General features: G+C 43.2%; 1 protein-coding gene across 4 annotated transcripts in view; it reads right to left on the reverse strand.

Moving 5' to 3' along the window:
• Positions 1 to 20822, reverse strand: part of brinp1 (bone morphogenetic protein/retinoic acid inducible neural-specific 1) — a 578248-nt gene that overhangs the window by 385444 nt on the left and 171982 nt on the right. For all 4 annotated transcript variants that reach the window (XM_069932740.1, XM_069932734.1, XM_069932730.1 and 1 more), the window contains one exon: positions 16852 to 16982. The gene's annotated coding sequence lies outside the window, so the exon portion shown is untranslated. The remainder of the gene's footprint in view (positions 1 to 16851; positions 16983 to 20822) is intronic.

Genomic DNA, 20822 nt, shown 5'->3' on the forward strand with positions numbered 1-20822 from the left:
AAATTCACAGATTCAGGGTGAACAGCAAGAATTACAAATCACTTGACTTAATTATCACTTCTCCACACCACCACCCCCCCTAACCTCCACCTGGAATATATGTTCTTCACTTTAACAGAATTCATATCCAGTTACCAGAGTTGCCCCTAACATAAATCAGCTTCAATATCACTTTTCAAGCAAAAAAAAAGTTTGATCTGTAAAAGATTCATAATTATTTTGTTATTTGAAAATGATAAAACACTGGTTGAATGCACAGAGATACAACACAGAAGCAGGCCCTTCTGCCATATCAAATATGGAGTCTATTAACCACCCACACAATCACTCCTTTCACTTTCTCCCTCAGATCCTACGATTCATCTATCTACACATGGGTGATAAAATACAGTATTCAATTAACATTTCAATGCACAATATTTTGGATTGGACTAGTCACTGGAGACTGAGACTGGACCCTGGGTCACTGGTCAGGATCAATTACTGGTCACTGTTGTTTGGAACTGGACCTTGTGTCACTGGTGTTCACGATTGAACCTTCGTCACTGGAGCTGTGAGACAAAAGGTCCATCAACTCAACAACATACCATCCAATATTTGCCACACTGGCTTCGCTATTCATTATTGCACCATATTTTTCATGAATTATGCAAAGCTTGAAAATCTACAGGCACCCGCAAACCTGAGAAAGAACAGAAACTTCTGGAAACACTCAGCAGCATCTGTGGAAAGAGAAATGGAGCTACCCTTCAAGGTTGCATTCTCTTTGTTCTGACAAAATGATCCCATCATTAAATATTCAGTGTTTCTCTTTCTACAGATGCTGCCTGGTCTATTGAGTATCTCCGTCATTGTCTGTGGAGTTTCACTCATCCAGTGACCTGGATATTGGTTTTGGAGAGGGTAGAAGCATTGATGCATCAAAACAACAATAAGATTTAGAAGGTCAAATTGAGAACAGGTTGCATAAACATCTTTTGTATTCCCTACACTATTGAGCGTAGGAGTCTCTTATTGAGACTTTTTTTTTTAAACGGTGATGTCAATTTGATGGGAAGCTAACTTCAGATTGTAGAATTAGCAATGAGAGAATGCAACCCTCAATTCTGGCTCCTTATCATTCAGGACTGAACTCAGTAAACATATCTTTCAATAGAGCCTAGTAAATTTCTAAAAGCCCCACTCCCAAACATTGTCGATACTGAGATAATTGGAGCATCCAAAATTAAAGTCGTCAGAATTTTGACAGATCGAGTCTGGTGAAAAGGTGAGAAAGTGGGGCTCATAAACAGCAATTTTCCAATCGTGGAGTTAAATAAGATCATGGGGCTCACTGGTCTGTTCTTCCTTGGATAACATTCCTCAGAGATCCAATTTTCAACATTGGAGTTTGATCAGCTGATCCTCCTGTTCACCTTTTCTGTCTAATTAATATAATATTCAATTCCCCTTATTTTATCCCTTCTGTAAAAGTAAAAATCATTTAACCATCCCTCTCATGTGTCTAAAACTTGGAGCGGACTTTATACCACACTCCTCTTCTATATAGCTATAAAGGTTATTTTTTAGTCTAGGCTATCAGCTATTGGGTCACAATTATACCCTTTATTGCACACCTTCCCTTAAGTATCCATTTCAGGTCAGGCCTCTGCCTGGAGGCCAGCTACAAGAGCGGATCTAAAACTTAAAATTTATCTTTCAGACAGCAGCCATAAAGGGCTGCTCGAGTGTCCCATTCATATGGAGAGGCATCTCTGGATTTGATGGAGGAGGGTTGACTGGTGCCATAGCACTATCCATCATAAATATGCGTTAGAGCAATGGCTGTCTTCCCTACCCATAACAGTTCCAGCAGCGCTAAGGATTATGAGTAGGAAAGATGACCATTGCTCTGCCGCGTTTTGTGCTGCAGAGAGCAGACCTGAAGACTGAAGTGGCTTGGTGAGCCCGCACCAGCCACCCCTGAAGGCTCCCACTGACCCCGCTGCCCCCACTGATGGTTCCCTCTGCCCTGCCACAATAGTCATTGCTGTCCCAAAGGCCCCCACTGACGGTCCCCACTGCCTTGATGGCTCCCACCTGCCACCCCTGCCTTGAGGGGTTCATGGAGGGAGAGGGTGAGTGGAGAGATGAGTCAATGGCTGACAGCATAATCAGCCCACCCCTAACCAGCCACTTGCAGCGGCTGTACATTCATGTCAGTCGGCAGAGCGCAGCGCTCCACCAAATATCCTTCCCTGAGAAGGGTTAGAATCGGCACCTCGGAGGCACCCATGGTGCGTTCAGAGAGGTAAGTATTTAGTGAAAGGGGAAAGAACCTCCGCCTTTATAGATGGGTGTTTGGTCTGCCTGAAAGTACCTTATAACTCTTGTCACTTTCACTACTCTATACTTTGACCTTGCAGTTCTGATATATCGTCACTGATCTGAAACATTAACCTTGCTTCTCTCTCTACAGACACTATCTGACTTTTTGAATGTTTCCACTTTTTTCCCTTGCATTTATTTTGGAAAATTGCAAACTTTAATCCCAAACCAGCATAATGCCTTAGAGGATAAAGCAAGTGTTGATGATTCCTTCCTAAGTTTATTATCCTTGCTGCTTGACAGGAAGCTCACAGCTGTGTGAACAAAAGTCACATGGATGTAAATCTAAATGGTGTTATGTGATTCAATGCATGTGCAACCCAAGGACAGAGGTATCAAAGGCAAATTTCAATTGCCTTCTTTCTTGCTTTTCAGGTCATAGGCAAGGTGAACTGTCACAATGTTTTCAACAGGTCAGTGTAAAATTAGAGGGCATAGGAGGGGAAAGCTTTAAAAGAGAAAGAGGAGCAATCTTTTCACAGAGGATAATGAATACATAAAACAACTTGCCAGAGGGAGCTGGAGTGATGGTTACAATTATGTTTCACAGGTATTTGGACAGGTAAATGGAGATGAATGGGCTGGCTGAGAAATAGGCAACTAGGTCAGCATGGATAAGTTGTTTCTATGCCGTTTATAACTCTTCAAACATCCTAAACCTGTAACCTCTTCCTTTCCTCAACAAAACTGGAGTAGCAGCAGCTAGAACAGAGCGTGTACTGGGTGGTGTAGATCTTTGATGATTGCCGCTGCTCTCCAACAGCAGCATTCCACTTGGATTTTATCAAAGGTGGGGAGAGTTTGGCCTGTGATGTATTGGGTGGTGAACACTATCTTTAGCACTCAAAGATATTGATAGCCCCATGCCAGGCTGTGATGCAGCTGATCAGCACACATTCCACTTCACAGCTGTAGAAGTTGGCCAAGGTTTTCAATGTCATACTGAACCTCTGCAAGATACCAAGGAAGTAAAGGTGCTGATCTGCTTTCTTTATGATGCCATTTGTATGTTGGGTCCAGGAAAGATCATCCGAGATAGTTCCTCGCAGGAATTTAAATTTGTTCACCACCTCTGATCTGCCCAATGATTACCTGGATCATACATTCCTCAGGATTATTGAATAATATCAGGTTCTGTCTCAAATGTAATTAATTTAAATGTTAATCATAAATTAAACAGATTATTTCTGTTCTTTTTTGCTTATTACAAATGAAAGCTGCTCCCTGCATTTGGAAAAAAGCTGAACGGTAGTTCCTGCTGCTGGTTCACAACACCAGCGACCCAGGTTCAACACCAATGCTAAATACTGTCCATGTGAAGTTTGTACTAAGGTTGTGAGTCATTTCTTCCCCCCCACCCCACAAGCTGGATTCTCCAGTTTCAAAGGTGCAGGCGATCAGTTGATAGATTTTATGCAGCAGGGCAGGGACAAGAATAAATTGGCAGGGAGGCGAACATATAATTAAGAATGCATTTCACAGGAGGAGGGCAAGTTGGGGTCCATGGAATCATGCACTCTAAGCGAGGTCACAAAATACATGAAGATATACCAACCACATTCAGGGCTGTGTGCTCAGCCCACACCTGTCCACAGTACTGACCCATGAGTGCCTTGGCAGATCTAACTTCAACTGTGTCATCAGATTTGCAGATGACGCAACAGTCGTCGACCTCATCAGTAATGAGGATGAATCGCGCTACCTAGAAGAGGTGGAAAATCTCATGATAGGGTGCGAAAGTAGCATCCGGAGTCTCAATGTGACCAAGATGAAGGAGATGATTGTGGACTTCAGGAGGACCAGAAACGTCCACTCTCCACTACACATCAACAACTCTGTGGTTGAGAGAGTGAATAGCACCAAGTTCCTTGGAGTTCAATTAACTAGTAACCAATCGTGGACACTCAACATCTTCTCACTTGTCAAGAAGTTGCAACAGTGACTGCATTTCCTGAAGTGGGCAAGGCTATGAGCCACAATTATGTCAACCTTCTACAGGAGCTTGATCAAGAGTGTCACAGCTGGCTGCATCACAGTGTGGTACGGTTGCTGCAGAGAAATGGATCAGAGGTCAATCCACAGGATCATAAGACCATCAGAGAGTATCAATGGAGTCTCCCTCCATCTCCCCCCGCCCCAAAAAAAATTATGATCCACCAGGATCAATGTCTGAAGAGGGCTCAAAATATAATTGAGGATCCCTTCCACCCCACACACAGTATCTTTCAGTTGCTCCTATCGGGAAAGAGATACAGGAGGATCAATGTCTGAAGAGGGCTCAAAATATAATTGAGGATCCCTTCCACCCCACACACAGTATCTTTCAGTTGCTCCTATCGGGAAAGAGATACAGGAGGATCAGAGCCAGCACCACCAGGCTGAGGAACAGCTTCTTCCCATGGACAATGAGAATCCTGAATGACCAAAGGAAATGCTCAAACTAACCATCCGAAATGCTCATGTTCATCAAACAACATTTATTTATTTACATGTATGAATATTTGTCCTGCATATCTATTGTTTTTTTGACTGTGTGTAATGTCTGGTTGTGTGTCTGCATGTTTTGCATTGAGGACCAGAAAATGCCATTTCGCCTGGTTGTACTATGTCAATAAACTTGACTTTACTGAAAAAACTATGACTCATTGAACACTTGTAACCAAGGATAAATTTTTCCCCACTCCAGTGAAAATCTTCTCAGTTTGTTTATTTCTGACTATGATGCTGGAGGAGCTTGCAAATCGCACATCCTGTGGAGTGTCAGGAAGATGCTGGAAGCGGTGATTTGAATGAATTATGAAGGAATTAGGGAAAATGGTAGAGTGCTTGCTTAGCATGCAAGAGGTAGCGGGATCGATGACTGCATTCTCCTTTATAAAAGGAAAGCTCGGTTGGGGTAGCGGTAAGCGCAACACCTTATCGTGTCAGTGATTGGGACCAGGGTTCGAATCCTGCGCTGTTCATAAGGAGTTTGTACATTCTCCCCATTTCAGTGTAGGTTTTCCCCAGGTGCTCTGGTTTCCTCCCACCATTCGAAATGTACTGGGGATGTAGGTTAATTGGGTGTAAATTGAGCAGCACGGACTCGTGGGCTGAAATTGCCTGTTACCGTGCTGTATGTCTAAAAATTAAAAAAAAAACAGCACTTATCAGTGCTTAAACTATCTTTCCCTCCAACAGCTATGCACTGGACCATATTGACTTTTTTTAACTTCTCCCACTGATGCTCTTTGCCCATTGTGTTCCTCCAGCAGATTGTTTGTAACTCTTGGTTCCACCATCTCTCGTGTGACCCACAGTGCATACCATCTATAAAATACAGTGCAATTACCTAACCCAGGAAGGACATTGGAATAGCACACCTTCCAGAGAACAACATGAAAGTCGGAAATACAACACCACAATTGCAGGTCCTGAATCTTGGTATTCCCTCCCCAAACACTGCCATGTACAGACTTCTTCCAGAAAGACATGCAGTGATTCAAGAAAGAAGCTTACCACCACCATCTAAAGGATCAATAGAGATGGTAACATGTGCTGGCCATGCCACTGACCCCTTGATCCTGAAAAAGTTAAAAACAGATGTACACATTTATTTGCGTACTTCCAACATTTCTGTCACTTTTCCATCGAAATGCAGCAAACACTGATGGCCTCCATTTACGTTCAAAACGTGGGCCTGCATGCCATGGATAAACTGGGATAAAGAGTTGGCCCATTATCTTCAGTCTAGATCATGTGAATAGAACAAGCATTTTACTTTAACTTAAATGTTAGACATACAGCACGATACAAGGCCCTTTCAGCCAGGACCCCATGCTGTCCAATTGCACCCAATTAGCCTGCAATCCCGATTCATTCTTTTAAACAGTGGGAGATCAGATCAATCAGAGGAAACCCACACAAATACGTGGAGAACATACAAGCTCCTTACAGACAGCGCCAGATTTGAACCCCCGTCGCTGGCACTGTAACAGCACTGTGCTAACCACCTAGCAGATCTGCAGATGCTGGGGTCCAAAGCAGAACACAAAAGTGCTGCAGAAACTGTAACCTGCTGAGCAGATCACAAGTGGGCCATCCTGCCCATTCCACTATTCAGTTAACCCACCGTAATCAGAACCAACTTTCTGCCTCATTTCAGTCACTTTCAATGCATTTGCAATTACAAAATTCTGTCAATCTCAGATCTGTAATTTTATTTGACTTTATGGAAACAGGTTTCGGATTTTTTATTAATTCTGTGAAAGTGTGTCTCACGTAATTCTGGTTTCAATTTTCAGTTAATGCCCCCTTATCTGGATAACTCAATTCAAAACATAGTTTCTGTCAATCAAATCATTTAATCATCTCAAATTTCAAGATTGTATCACATGATAATCTCTCTCAACCTATGTTTAAAACCAAGGGGCACATCCCATCTGAACATCAGCCACCCACAGAAATTGTTCGTTGTCCATGGGTACCACTGGAAAAGTTCCTAATCATCTGAAGAAGAGGTTAAAAAGTCAACCCCATTGTTGATCTGGAATCAAATATGGGCCAGACCAAAACAACTAACTCTTTTTTGGTATACCTCACCACTGCACCTCCATCTTGTTCCACCATTTCTATCTCTTCTTTAAGTAATCCTCATTTTCTAACTCCCCCTCCCCCCCAAACCCTCCACCTCTCTCACCAATCACCTTTTGGCCCTTCCCCAGATTACTTCCCCATTCAGAGACATGATAGCTTTTTATTCAGTCTCAAAGGTCCTGACTTGAAACACTGACTAGCTGTTGCTCTGTGTGGACACTCTCTGTTCCTCCAGCTGTCGGTTACTGGAGATTCCAGCATCTACTCTTTTGTCTTGCTTTGATTGATCCAAATGTGTTTCACGACCTTCATGGTTACTGTTGCCAAGACTGGTTTTAATTCTTACAGACTTGGTTTGAAGTTTCATAGATGTCATGGGAAATTTCAAACTCCTGTCCCTGGATAATGTTCCAGAACTCTGGCTGTTGGTCCAGCGCTCCTGTACCTTGTGCTATGATAAAGAGAGGGGAAGCAGACTGCTCTAATGAACATAGTTTTTACTCTCCGGATATAATTGGTGTGGAGCAAACTTAAGAATCATTGCATCATACAGTGCAGAATCAGGCCTTTTGGCCCATTGTCTTCATGCTGACTATTAAAGCTGTACTTAAGCCTCAGAACTTCATTCCAGAAAATATATGGATCATTGCACAGAGAGCTGCAGGAAAAGCAAAATATCTTGGTATCTCACAAGGGTGACTGGAAGGAGACAAAGCTCAGATACAATTTGGCTCTCGTTGCATTGAAAAACCATTGAGGACAATTGCTTTAATATTACTTATAGAGACGCACCAGATAAGGAAGGAATGGCAAGAAGAGATGAACAAGAGGTTATGGAGGAGAGGATAAAAACCACACCTCAGTCACATTCACAGTTCACGCATTGTTTGATCTAACAAGCGCCTGACATTTGATTGAAGTGTGTCAGCATCTATGAATCCAATGTTGTGAGTCAAGCTGCTGCCTCACCACTCCAGTGATCCAGGTTTTGACCCCGATCTCTGGCTCTGCCTCTGTGGGGTTTGCATATTGACCCCATTGATTGTGTGGATTTCCTCTGGGGGCTTCTATTTACCACCACGTCCCAAAGATATATGGCTGGTGCAGATTGCTCTCATGTATAGGAGAGTGGTGGAATCTGCAGTGATGGGAATGTGGGGAGAATAAAATGACATCAATATTACATGGGTGTTTGATAATTGGTGGATGAAGGTTAGTTTGCACGCTGAATAATTCTGAAATCAATTATTTTTGTCAGCTCTCTCAAAGTGAACCCAGCTGCCATAATTTTTTTCTATATATGATGGTCTGTACCATAAGGTACTATTTTACAAAGACCCACATTTACATGACCCTTGAAAGGACAGGGATCATGAAGACTCTTATTAGCTAAGTAAAATATATGCAAGAACATTGTACTCAATCTATACAAGCTGTGAACTTTCATAAAACTAAAATCATTAGATAACTGCTAGCCTTGTAGTTTTTAAACCACTTGATTGTGTCAATGCAGTGACCTCAGCCCATTGAACTCAGGGCTATTTTAAGCATGACAGCATTCCACAGTAACAGCCCAGTTCTGGTAGCATTGACTATCATCTGCAAGGGAGTAAACACTGATGCAAAAAACAACTCTGGAGTGGTCAAACACATCCCAGGTTTGAACAATGCCAATTGCATGTAAATACATATAGTCCCTCAAGTGTCTGCAATTCGGCAAGAAATGTTCCAAATAATGTGGCATAACTGACAGGAGCTCAAAAGGATTTGTAGTAAACAAAATATAATGACTAGAAAGTTGGGCAGCAAGGTTAGCATAGCGGTTAGCACAATTCTATTATACCACCAGTGACCTGGGTTCGAATATGGCACTGTCTTTAAGTTTCTATGTTCTCCGTGTCTGCATCCAGGTGATTGGGTTTGCTCCCACCTTCCAAACACCTATGGGGTTTGTAGTTCAGTTAGTGTATTTGAGGGGCACGGGCTCATGGGCCAGAATAGCTTGTTATCGTGTTGTACATCTCATTTAAAAAGAAAGCCAATGTTCTTTGTCAATACGAGGCAAGACAGACTTTTTTTCTTGTTTTGTACGTACATATTCATGGTGTGTCAGATAGGTTTTCTTTTAGTTTAGTGGAATTTGACTTACTCTAACTAACATCCAAATGGCGGCAGCAAGTCATCTTAGCCTCTCAACTGGATGAGGCTTCTTGCAAAACAGTTCACTTAACAAACACGGGATTTATTTTGTGTGTTTGGCTCTTTTTTTAATTTTTGATTTGTTTCTGAAAAGGCTGTAGATTTAAACAATGATAGCAAAAAATTGAGAACCAAATGCAGGGTGACAATCCAGTGTAGTCCCCAAGGAGTGCTGCTCCATCAAGTGTCATCTTTCAGATGAGACATTAAAAAAGGCCCTACCCCATTCTATCCTCTAATACATGGTTTTGATGAAGGACTAGTAAAATTCTGGTAATGATTCACTCATCAATCAGCAGTACAGACTCAATGATAATTAAAAGATTTATAACAAATATGTACATCAAGCTGCAAGAGAAAATAAATGATGAAATAAGCTGCAAACCCAAACAAAAGTGGGAACAAGATCTAAACAAAGATAAAAAATGAAATATGGGAAAAGCTATGCTCCGGTATTATGAGAAATACAATAAACATGAGGTTACGCATAATACAATATAATTGGTTACACAGATTATATAATCGTGTCCCAAAAGTTAAATAAATAGGACCCAACAGTATCAGATAGATGTTTTCGCTGTAAGAAAGAAACGGGAACACCAGTACATGCAATTTGGGCATGTGAGAAAGTGGAAAAGTTTTGGGAAGATCTAAATCAGGTATTAAATAAAATCACAAAAAGAACATATCAAAAAATCCAGAGATCTTTCTTCTAAGTAATATAAGAAGTAAAGAATTAGGCCTCAAACTGGATAAAGCACAAAAAAAGATATATTATGATAGCCTTAGCTGTCAAATGTATAATGTCAACCTGGAAATCAGAAGAGAGCCTGAGAGTACAGCAATGGTACATAGAAATGAATAAATGTATTCCATTGGAAAAAAAATAACATACAAGAAATAACATCACAGTATTTGAACAAATTTGGGAGCCGTACATGGAACGCAACAGAGAAGTCCTCTCGCAGACCTCCAGTGCCTAAAATGACAGAATGAGAAGAAGATGAAATGAACTGACCCATGATGTAAAAGTAGATGACACAATTTTCTTGTTTATTTTCATTGTGTGATGACATTGTTTAATGGGTTTAACGTATCATATTAATTGTGGGTGCTAAAAGGGAAGATGATTTTGCTCATCCACACCCTCTCCTGCTGAAGTGCATCAGTGAAATTATTCAATTGGTTAATAAGTCTGACAGGTTTCACTTGGGAAAGGTTAAGATAGGAATCACGCCTTGCTTAATACTGTGTAGAAGATGATTTCATCCAAATGTCTTGCCAATTGTTGGATTTTGTTGAACATAGGAACACCAGAGACAAATACTCACAATAAGCAAAAGTGCAAGAAGAACACGGCATCCATGGAAAGACATATGCAGTCAACGTTTTGATTCAAGATCTTGTTAAGATTAAAGGAAGGGAGATTACAAGCATAAAAATGAGTGGGAAGGAAAAGAGGCAAGGGGATACTAGATACATTAAGTAAAACAGAGAAGACTGCAGTCACTGTGATTGAAGTAAAAACACAATGCTGGGGAAACTCAGCAGGTCAATCAGCGTACTCTATATAGTAAAGATAATGATGTTTATATTCAGGAACCTGCCTATATTTTGCTCATATCTTGATGAAGCCAAAACATTGGTTATGTACCTTTATCTTTTTGCTATACAGTAAACCCCTGGTATCTGGCATCTATGGGGATTGGTAGAAGCCAATTTTTTGGTTACTTGAGATTACATGTTGCACGATTGGCAAATTAAGGGTGTGGCTCGCCAATTTTAAACTTCCATTTTTTTTACCTATTTACTTGCAGCAATTTTTTTTCTGGTTGTTGAGGCTGCCGATTGCTTGACTTCCAGATAATGGGTGTTTTACTGCACAAAGTATGTTGTTTGACCTGCTGAGTTTCTCCAGCATTGTGTTTTTACTGGAGAGATAAAGGGATGAACAGACTGGGCAGGGGAAGGGCAACAATATGGGGGGGGAGGGGGGTGGGAGGAGGGGTATAAACAAGATACAAAAGAGCTGAAGAACTCAGCATGTCATACAGCATCCTGGAAAACTAGTCAATTGTGATTGATCAGACTGGATATTATTGGTTCAATCAAGCTACCGCAACTTAATCTGCATGGTATGGACAGGTTTCTAGAGGTTAGCCTCTTGGAAGGTTAACTTGTTGGGACCAAAATATAAAACCCTGCAGAATTGAAGAAATTGCAGGGAAAAGAGAGTCAAATTCATTAAACAGCGGAAGCTTGAGATGGAGTGAAGAAAGCATACGGTGCACTTGCCTTCATTGGCTGAGCCAATAAGTGTGGGAGTTGGGACATCATGTTACACTTGCACAAATCATTGGAGAGGCTGAATTTTAAGTATTGTGTGCAAGTCTGGTTGCCATGCGATGGGAAGAATGTGATTAAAGATGAGCAAGTGCAGCAAAGTTTCAGAGCAATATTGCCTGAACTGGCAGGTTTGTTATAAGGAGAGGCTGGATCAGCTGGGGCTCTTCTCTCTAGAATGTTAGGGGCTGAAGGGTGATTTTATTCATATAACATCAGGAGGATCATTAATGAGGTAAACAGTCATGGGACGTCCCCCACCCCAAGGTGGAGGAGTCTAAAACTAGTGGGCTTTAAGATGAGAGAATGAGAGAGGAAACATTAAGAAGAACCTGAGGGGTATCTTTTCAAAGAGAGAGTGGTGGGTGCGTGGACCCAGCTCCCAAAGAAAATGACAGAGGTGGGTACAACTGCAATGCTTGGAAGGTCTTAAGGCAGGTACGTGGAAAGAATGTTTAGAGGGATATGGGTCACATGCACCCAAATGGAACTAGCCAAGATAGATGTTTTGGTTTGCATGGACAAGTTGTGCCAAACATCCGTTTCTGTCCTGTGAAACTCTACAAATCTATAATGCTAAGATCTTCAAACCACTGCTGGAGGCTATTTCTTCAGTGGGTCTCTGATTCTGGTTGAACTGCAAGTCCGTTGCAAACTTTGTACCTGCTCAGCACCCTCTGCACAGCCTCCCAACAGTAGTGGAGGCAGTCAATGTCAATGTTTTACTTGATCTTGAAAACATATTCACCTTTTGTTCTTCATTTAAAAAAGCCCAACAAAATGTAGCAACCACCAGACCAAAGACGTTTGCCATTACGGTGCTTATGAGACAGCAGATGAAAGAGATCCAAGGATATGATTTGTTGTTTAAAGCATTGCACATTGCACTCATGCAAAATACATTTGTTTCTTTTAACATAACCAGAAAGTAGCTTGTGACCCGGGGTAGTTTCCTTGGGTCTCAAGTTAATTTCTAACTTTCCTTCCTGCCACACTCTTCCTGTTATGACTGCTCCTCATTCTGCTTCAAGGCTCTTCCAATGACACACTGTTGATCAGCGCAGCTTGAATTTTTTATATACCTTCAATATAGCAAAAAATAGCATCACAGGAATTTCCAAAAATTTGTGACTGAGCCACAGAAGGAACTAAAGAAAACTAACCAAAAGTCTTAACGAACAAAGTTAGTTCTTGAAAGAAGGTAGGAAGATGATAAGGTTCAGAGTAGAATGTCGAACTTGAAACCTTGGTGGTCAACAGGCCAGAGTGCCTGAAGTGGGGGGGGGGGGGGTGACTTGACTAATATTCCAAAAGACAAGACCACAGAACAATCAAAAAGGATATTATAATGTCAAACTGTTCATAAACATTCTCTAATAAGGTTCCTTCACTAACAGCTGAATGGGTTATCAAGAAATCTGGGTCAATTATTGGTGGCATAAATTCATTGATATTGGCTGCCTGCTCTGTCTGTCTTTAACCACCATCTCTGACATATGAAAGAGATCAGCAAGAAATGAAGCATTGTTATTCCATTCAATGCTAATATCTAATCAAATGCTCAAATCAAGTCAAGTTTATTGCACAAGTACAATGGTGCAAAACATGTAGTCACACAACCAGATATAAAACACATACAAAAATATATACAGGATATTGCTTCATGAGTATGAGTGTCTCAAACGTAGAAGGCTGGACATGATGATACAAAGCAGTCTGTATTGTTGGCACCTGGTCCATCGTTTAAACATCCATTCCCTCACCATCATCTGCAATGAATACCATCTGCAGAAGACACTTCACCTGGTCTACTCTGTCAACATCTCCCAAATGCATTGTTGCTTCCACCTCGAAGGACGGAGTCAGCTGATTCATAGGAGAACCATGACCTACAGATTCTGCTCCTCGTGGCACGAGAGCCTGACTTGGAAATAAATTGCATTCCCCTTCATTGTTGCTGAATCTAACTCCTGGAGCTCTTCCCTATTTGCATCATCGGAGTCCTTTCACCAGAAGAACTACAGTGCCTCAAGAGGGTAGTTTATCAGCACCATTTTAAGGATATCGATAGATAGAAATATATACTGACACGTAGAAATTTTTTTTGAACAAAGAAGTTATTTTAAATTCTGGAGTACTATAATCTGTTTTACTGACTTTAATTCAGGTGGAATTATGCTTGTAAAGGTGTTTGAGAGTATAGTTACAGAACGATACAGGGATTAAGGGAGTTAAATGATTAGTCAGGGATGTATAAACTGATTTTCCCTGAAGAATACAAGATAAAGTGACTGACATGATTGAGGTGTCAATAAAGTCTTGAAGATTTAATAGGGATAGCAAACTGGGAACTGCAACAAACTGTGACCCAAGCTGTTCAGCATTGACTTCTGCACATAAAGGGTGGGGGAGGTGTGGCATTCACTCTCCATAAATTCCCGTTCAGAAAGGATATTTGGGATAACAAAACTGTTGAAGAATTTGAGGTGCAAATCAAGCACAATCTAATTGACAGGATAAACTTCTTCTGACCTTCTGCCACGCTCCTTTCAATGGATATAAGCAAAGGAATCAAGATGTTTTAGCGATTTATCTTGTGGGGTAAAAGGACATGACGATACTTTGTAGCCAGTTTTATAATCAATGTGACCAGTTCGGATTATTTGCTGATAATTCAGTTTACTTTCACAGCGATAATCGTATTATTTAAATATAACATTTATGTATACATTAGAAGACAGTTTAACTACAAGAGACATTACTCAATTAAAATGCATTCAAAAGAAATGAAAAACAATTCTATATAAGTTCACGCCATTTACATCATCAAATTGCTTAATTCTATTCAACTCCCACTCCCATAAACTCATAGCACTCTTGATGACATTTGTTCCCAATCAACTCTTAATATTAGACGGTGAACAGATCCCTTTCTTCGTAGTTAAAATTAAAATGTACCTTGGGTCTCCATTCTTGCTTCCAAAACCAAAAAAGAGAAAATACTAATGTAAGGCATGAATTATATTTCAGAGCACATGTTACATTGGATCCTTGTGATATTCAACTTACCTGTTTAAATCACGTCTCCTAGTGTTTCTTAATCGTCCAAAAATGTCAATGTTTGGGATTCACATCATTCAGAGTATGCCCACAATCAACAGCCTGGCACCAAGCGCCACCAGAGCAAAATAAGACGCTTGAGCTCGTCAGTCAAGTGCATGGAAATGCACTAGCAGGAAATGAAATAAAGGTCACTGTGAACTTCGATTAGTCTGGCGATGAAATGACAAAGACGAGGAGATAAGTGTGTAGCAGGCATCCACGTTTCATGCCAGCATGAAGGCTCACATCAGCAAAATATTTCCACCAAGAAAAGCGATAAGTATTTTGATCCTTAAAAAATTTATTTTAAAAGTAAAATAAATTGGACACTCAGCTACTTAATTATACAGGACTTCACTGTTAACTTTGAGCATGTCCATTCAAATTAAACTGGAAGAGGCTAAGAGCAAACCCTCCTCTCCAAGCCTCCCATATTTGCTACCTGAATAAATTCTCACCAGCTGTCTGCACACAAGCCTGCGCTGTGATTGCAGCCCACATTACACATCGCCAGTCTTTGCATTTCTTGCAAGCAATAATCTAGGACTCTTCAGCAGCAAAAAAAAACCAGGAACATTCTTTCAACAAGGCCTTTCAGATGGAGTTTGGGGTTCATTTTGGCAGCAAGATCTTAGTCCACATCAATGAAGAAAACATTTTATGGCTCACCCTGGACAATGCATGTGTCCACCACCCAACGTGATGAACGGGGCAATAGAAAGACAGCTTTAAACTCAGGGCTCTCAGAAGAGCAATGATACAGCTTCTAACCCCTCCTCCCCCGACCCCCACCCCCCAAAAAAGGTCCTCCAATGCTGTCTTTGGTATAAGAGGTCATATTCAGAAACTAGATGGCCCAGAAACCTAACTGCAGCCAATCTCTCGGATGGTTGAAGGCAAAGCGTTCGAAATTTACACTTTTTTTGAAGATGGACTTGATCGGATCAGCAACATTGCATCAGGTCCTGTGATACCACCTCCCCCCCCACCCCCTTGGGGGTTTAAAAGCAACAACCGGGGGAAGGGAAGAGAATGTAAGAATGCACGACGAGTCCTCAAACTGGACGCCACCGAAATGCAAGGGGGAAGAGGGGGAAGCGGGCGCCCTCCTGGCCACGGCGCGGGACACCCTGCCAGTGAACCTTATGGCGCAAAGACCAACCCAGGAGAGGATCCCTCGCTCACAACTCTGAGACTTCCTCGATCATGCACCTGCCCCGTCGAACTCCCTCCCCCTCCCCACAAGGTGAGCAGAATGGGGGGAGGTAGCAGTTTGAAGGCAACGCAAGAATTCTTAAACCTGAAATACAAGGGTGGCCCCGATTGATGGGATTGAGAGGGGAAAATGCACGTTGCAGAACTGTTTCCAGGGACCCCTGGCGCTTGCAATGAAACGCCGCCAACGGGACAGGTGCGTTTTAATCGTCCCAAGGGACAAGAGCGAGGAGATCGTGGCGAGACCCGATGCGCTCCGAGTTTGAGTTAAATGGAGTACGGGCTCCTCCTGGTGGAAGAGGTTCCTCCGGCACCACCTACCCGCGGAGAGCGAACCCTCCCTCCGCTTCGCAAAACTTTGAACGTGCAGGGCTCGTTTTGAGCTCACCGCGAAATAGATCGCCCAGATACAGAAAAGGGGGGATGTGAAAGGGACGGGGAAATGAATGAATGAAAGTTCCCCGCGAAATTGACGGCCACCCACAAGTTTACAGTTCACACAGAGCTCTGGGATGAAATAGCTCCAATGCCTCGACGCTGCTATAAAATATCCCCCGCCGTGTGTATCAAAGAAATGGAATCGTCACCGCGGGTCCCTCATTCTCGGTGCCCTCGCTCACCCGCCTCCTGCTCCAAGCTCACACCTTGGTCCATAACTCTGGATCAACCCCACCCCCCCCGAAATTGTCTGCACCGGGTCTGCCTTCAATCTGTAACACGCGTGCCCACACACGAACGCACCGGAGGGAAGAAGAAGAAACATTGGATGATCAGGACAAGATTTAACACTTACACATCCTCTGCCTTGGCGCTATCCCGCTGGCGCCGGCCAACATTTCCAAGGTGCATTTAGCAGCAACCCATTTGGGGACCCCCCTCCCCCCAAAAAAGACAACTTCTCATTAATCCATCTGCATCGATTCCGACCCACGCCTCCCCCCAGGAAAATGTGCACACGGAATCCTGTCAAATGTGTGGCCTACAACTCACCCCCCTCCCTCCCTCCCTCCCCCCCCCCCCCCCCCCACCCCCTCACCGCCGCTCGCTCACCTACTGACGGCGCTCCTCCGCGGTTAGTGTGCAGCGAGTTCTGGGCTGAAGGCTTTTCGGCATAAAGTTGCCGAGGACCTTAGAGTTCCAGCTCCGTCGGTTCGAGCGACCTTGCAGGCTGTGCGCGGTTGCTGAGGAGAGAGACAGATCCCTTCTTTTCATGCCGGTGTGACAAGTCTTTGGTTGGACGTTTTTATATTGAGATATATATAATTCTCATCTATATATATAGTCCTTGTTACCGACCGACTGCGGAGACTTGAGTGGCCAGCAGCATTAAGAGCGGCGGCTGCAGCAACAACATAGTCCAGGGCTGGATGGATGGATGGTGGAGGCTATTGGTTTAAAGGTCTGATCCAGCAAGGAGATCTATACGGAATGAGAATGTAGCCGGGGCTCCAACTGGTGGGAGAGAGAGGAGGGACCGACTTAGTGCTGAAGATGGGTTGAATGAGGAAGGAGCGCGTGCGAGAGAGAGAGAGCGAGCAATTGATGGACTGCTACAACAAGGAGGGATCAGCTCTAAGCCTGGGGAGTGGATGGCCAGAAAGAAGAGGTGGAGAGACACTTCGTGCCGGATAAGAGGCGGGGAGGGAGGGAGGGAGGGAAGGTGCGTTGGTTAAATAGATGGAGTGAATGAGATGGACGCTGGGATCGGGATTGATTGGTCGGGGCGCGGGAATACTGTGCTGTACACGATTATATTTTAAAGGATGGTGCGGATTGGGCTTTTTTTTAATTATATAGAAGACGACAACGTCAGCCTTGGAAACATGCCCACGTCTGGGGGTCTAAATCCAGGAAGCACTTGCAGTAGGAGAGGACGTGTGGGGGAGGGGGAGAGAGAGAAGAGGGTGAGACGTGGAGGAGGAAGAACAAGGAGAGAGAGAAGGGGAAAAAGAAGGGAGAAGGGTTATGGAGAAAGGAGGAAAAGAGATGGGGGGGGGTCAGAAAAGTCGCCGACAACTCGAACGAAAAGAGAGGCAACAAGATAGAGAAGGTCCTGGATAAGTTTTATGGAGCTGAGAGTGAGCACGATGCTTCAGGTAAAGAGGTTCCGACTGAGAGACGGGATGCTATGGTCCTGCATTGAGCAAGCCTTGAGAGTGAGCGGTAGAGGGGAGTCTACCAGGCGCTGGGCTGGGCTCACCAAATAAACACAACGTGGACCAGCGCAGCGTTGCGCCGGCAGTCACCCAGCAGAGGCGAAAGGTGCGAGGGCAGCCACGGGAGGGAACGGTGTGACTGTGGGGAGAGTGACTGAGAGCAGCCGTTGTCTCGAGGCGGTGGGCGAACGCGAGAGAGGGATGGAAGTTACGACTTGTCCTGCTTTGCTTCTCTCATGTAAATAAGTGGCTCTCTTTTCACTGAAGTTAAACATGCACCGCACGTTTGTTTTATATATTTGCAACCTTTTCCGTCACAGCAACAAAATGCTGTAATCCGGTGGCTTCATTTCAGTGCTGCGCTTGTTGCACGGTGGCAAACCCCCATCCCGCCCCCACCCAGGACAACAGATGTTTGAAGAGTGTTTCGACACAGGAGGATGGCGAGCCCGGGCAGACACCCGCCTCCCCAGCTGTCCTCTCCCCGCCTCGCACTGCACGCAGCCCGGCCTCTTCTTCCAAGGAGCCGGGCGCAGCTCAGCTCTGGACGTCCGCGGATCCTTTTGCAGTAGCGGTCGGAGATCATGTATTTGCATCTCGTTTCGTAAGCACGATCGATGTATCTATTTCCACCTTTAGATATTATTTCCCCCACCGCATCGCTTTCGTCGCACCGTTGCCCGTGGTTGGTTTATAAATCTGAGCGCACCTCCTCAGTAAAATAAGCCGGAGGCGATGTTCCCTCTCATTTTTCTTGAGTGCGCATAATTTGATGTTGTGCAATTTTTTCCTCCCCTGTGACAAAAGTACGGACGCATTGAATGGTTGGGCAAATGTAAACTTGAAATGGTTTTAAGGCAATTTTGGCACAGCCATTGTCGGTGCCAGACTATTTTGCGCCCGAGGCGAGGTCATTTATTTGCAACCCCCCCCCCTGCAAAAATTAGAGAAAAAAATAAAAAGCACAAAACTTACATTTATTTTAAATTGCGAGAATAAGTGAATACAGCAATCTTCGATTGCTTTTCTCAATACAAAAGAAAATATTTTGGTACACAAATCATTTTGAACGAAAGGGCACTGGGTAGAACCAAAGGGAACACATTATTAAAACCTATTTCACACACCTTTAAATCTATATACCTTCCAGTGTCCATTCCCCCCCCCCCCCCCCCCCCCGCCAACAAGAATGATGCAGTATGAAAATGCCCCTTTGGCCCATCAAGTTTGCTCCTACTTTCCTATAACTTTTTTACAAATCTAAGCTATTCCCTTTTTTAAAAAAAAAACAAATTGATTGCATGTCTCTTTTAAGAAATGGCTGAAAGGACAGCATCTCCTTATTACTTCACAACAACTGCAAGAACAGGAAGCAAAATGTAACTTTAATTTCAGCATGGCTTTACATACAGAAATTCAAGAATGTATTTTTTTCTGGCAATCTGCCTTTTGAAGTTCTCATGTTACATAAAGCTTTGACAACTAGGATAAACAAAATCATTAATATAATGGCAAAAATAGCATTGAGTAATTGCTGAATTGATTTATTTTAACTATTTATTTTTTATGTATCTCATCTATGAATATTGATAGTTATTCTGCTATTAGAAACCAGCTAATACCTGTCCTGAGCTATCTTTAATGAGCTATCCTGGACTATCTTGGTCTCAAATCTGCTTGGTTCCTCTTCTCATGAATTATGATCCTATAAGTGAGGCTAGCCATGGCCCACAGACTTTTCTCAATGAAGTGTTAATAAATTGCTCAAACCAATGTAGAATTATTGGAACAATAAATCAAAATATCCCACTCATTCAAACAACCATTTAGGCTTACATAAGACTCCCCTCTGCCATTGGCCTACAAGGGCACACCAGAGCTCCTGATGCTGACTCTGAACCCTCCCCTCAACCTACTACTGCACACACACACCGACTCCAAGGGGAAGGTTCAGAGTTGGTGTCAGGAGCTCCGGTGTGCAGTAGGCCAAGGAAACCGGGAGAGTTCAGAGTCAGGATTCAGGCATCAAGAGCTTCAGTGTAGGCCAAGGATAGGGTTTGGAGTCAGGCATCAGGAGCTCCCGATGCCCAACTCCAAATATTGAACCCTCCACTCAGCAGTCGATCTGCAGGTGCACAGCAGAGTTCCTGACACCGACTCCGAACCCACCCCTTGGCAGTTGGTTTACTGGCGCACACCAGATCTCCCAATGCCGACTCCGCACCTTCCCCTCAGCCTACCTGAGCTGTGGGGCACAATTTGATCTATTCAACAGTGCGCATCTGAGGTCTGCACCTTCGGCAGCTGTCAAGTTGTCCTAATGATAGCAACAGCCCTAAGCACAGCCTATCTCATATTTAATCGTCATCATGGCTATCTCTCGTAGTTAAGGATGATGGTCTTCATTTTGTTGATCCACAGAGCAAAGAGGCCTGTGCATGCATTTGTTTAATGTGTTCTTGATGTTGCACTCCAAAAAGCACACGATACTTAACAAATCAATCAACCAGTGGCATGAAAACCACGATTTGTTGCAGCTTCCACCTGCCTTCCACAGCCATTGAGGTCAGAGTAACTTCGTCCTCCTGTTCCATCTTTGAGGACTTGGTTGGATTTTTCTTTGTCAGGGACCTCACCCTCGCCTTTACTGCCATGGGTGTCCCTACCAGAGCATAACTCCGGACAGCATCACTTTTGGGATCACACGATCACACAAGCTTCTCCACCACAACAAGGTGACAATCCACAGAGAAGTCATGGCTAATTTAATTTAATTTAATAAAAATATGACTAACTAGTTAACAGAGACAGTTAACTAAGTGATTATTTTTAATAAACATAATTATTAATTACTACATTATTTTA

Source organism: Narcine bancroftii, chromosome 1 (assembly GCF_036971445.1).
Source record: "Narcine bancroftii isolate sNarBan1 chromosome 1, sNarBan1.hap1, whole genome shotgun sequence".
Lineage (NCBI taxonomy): Eukaryota > Metazoa > Chordata > Chondrichthyes > Torpediniformes > Narcinidae > Narcine > Narcine bancroftii.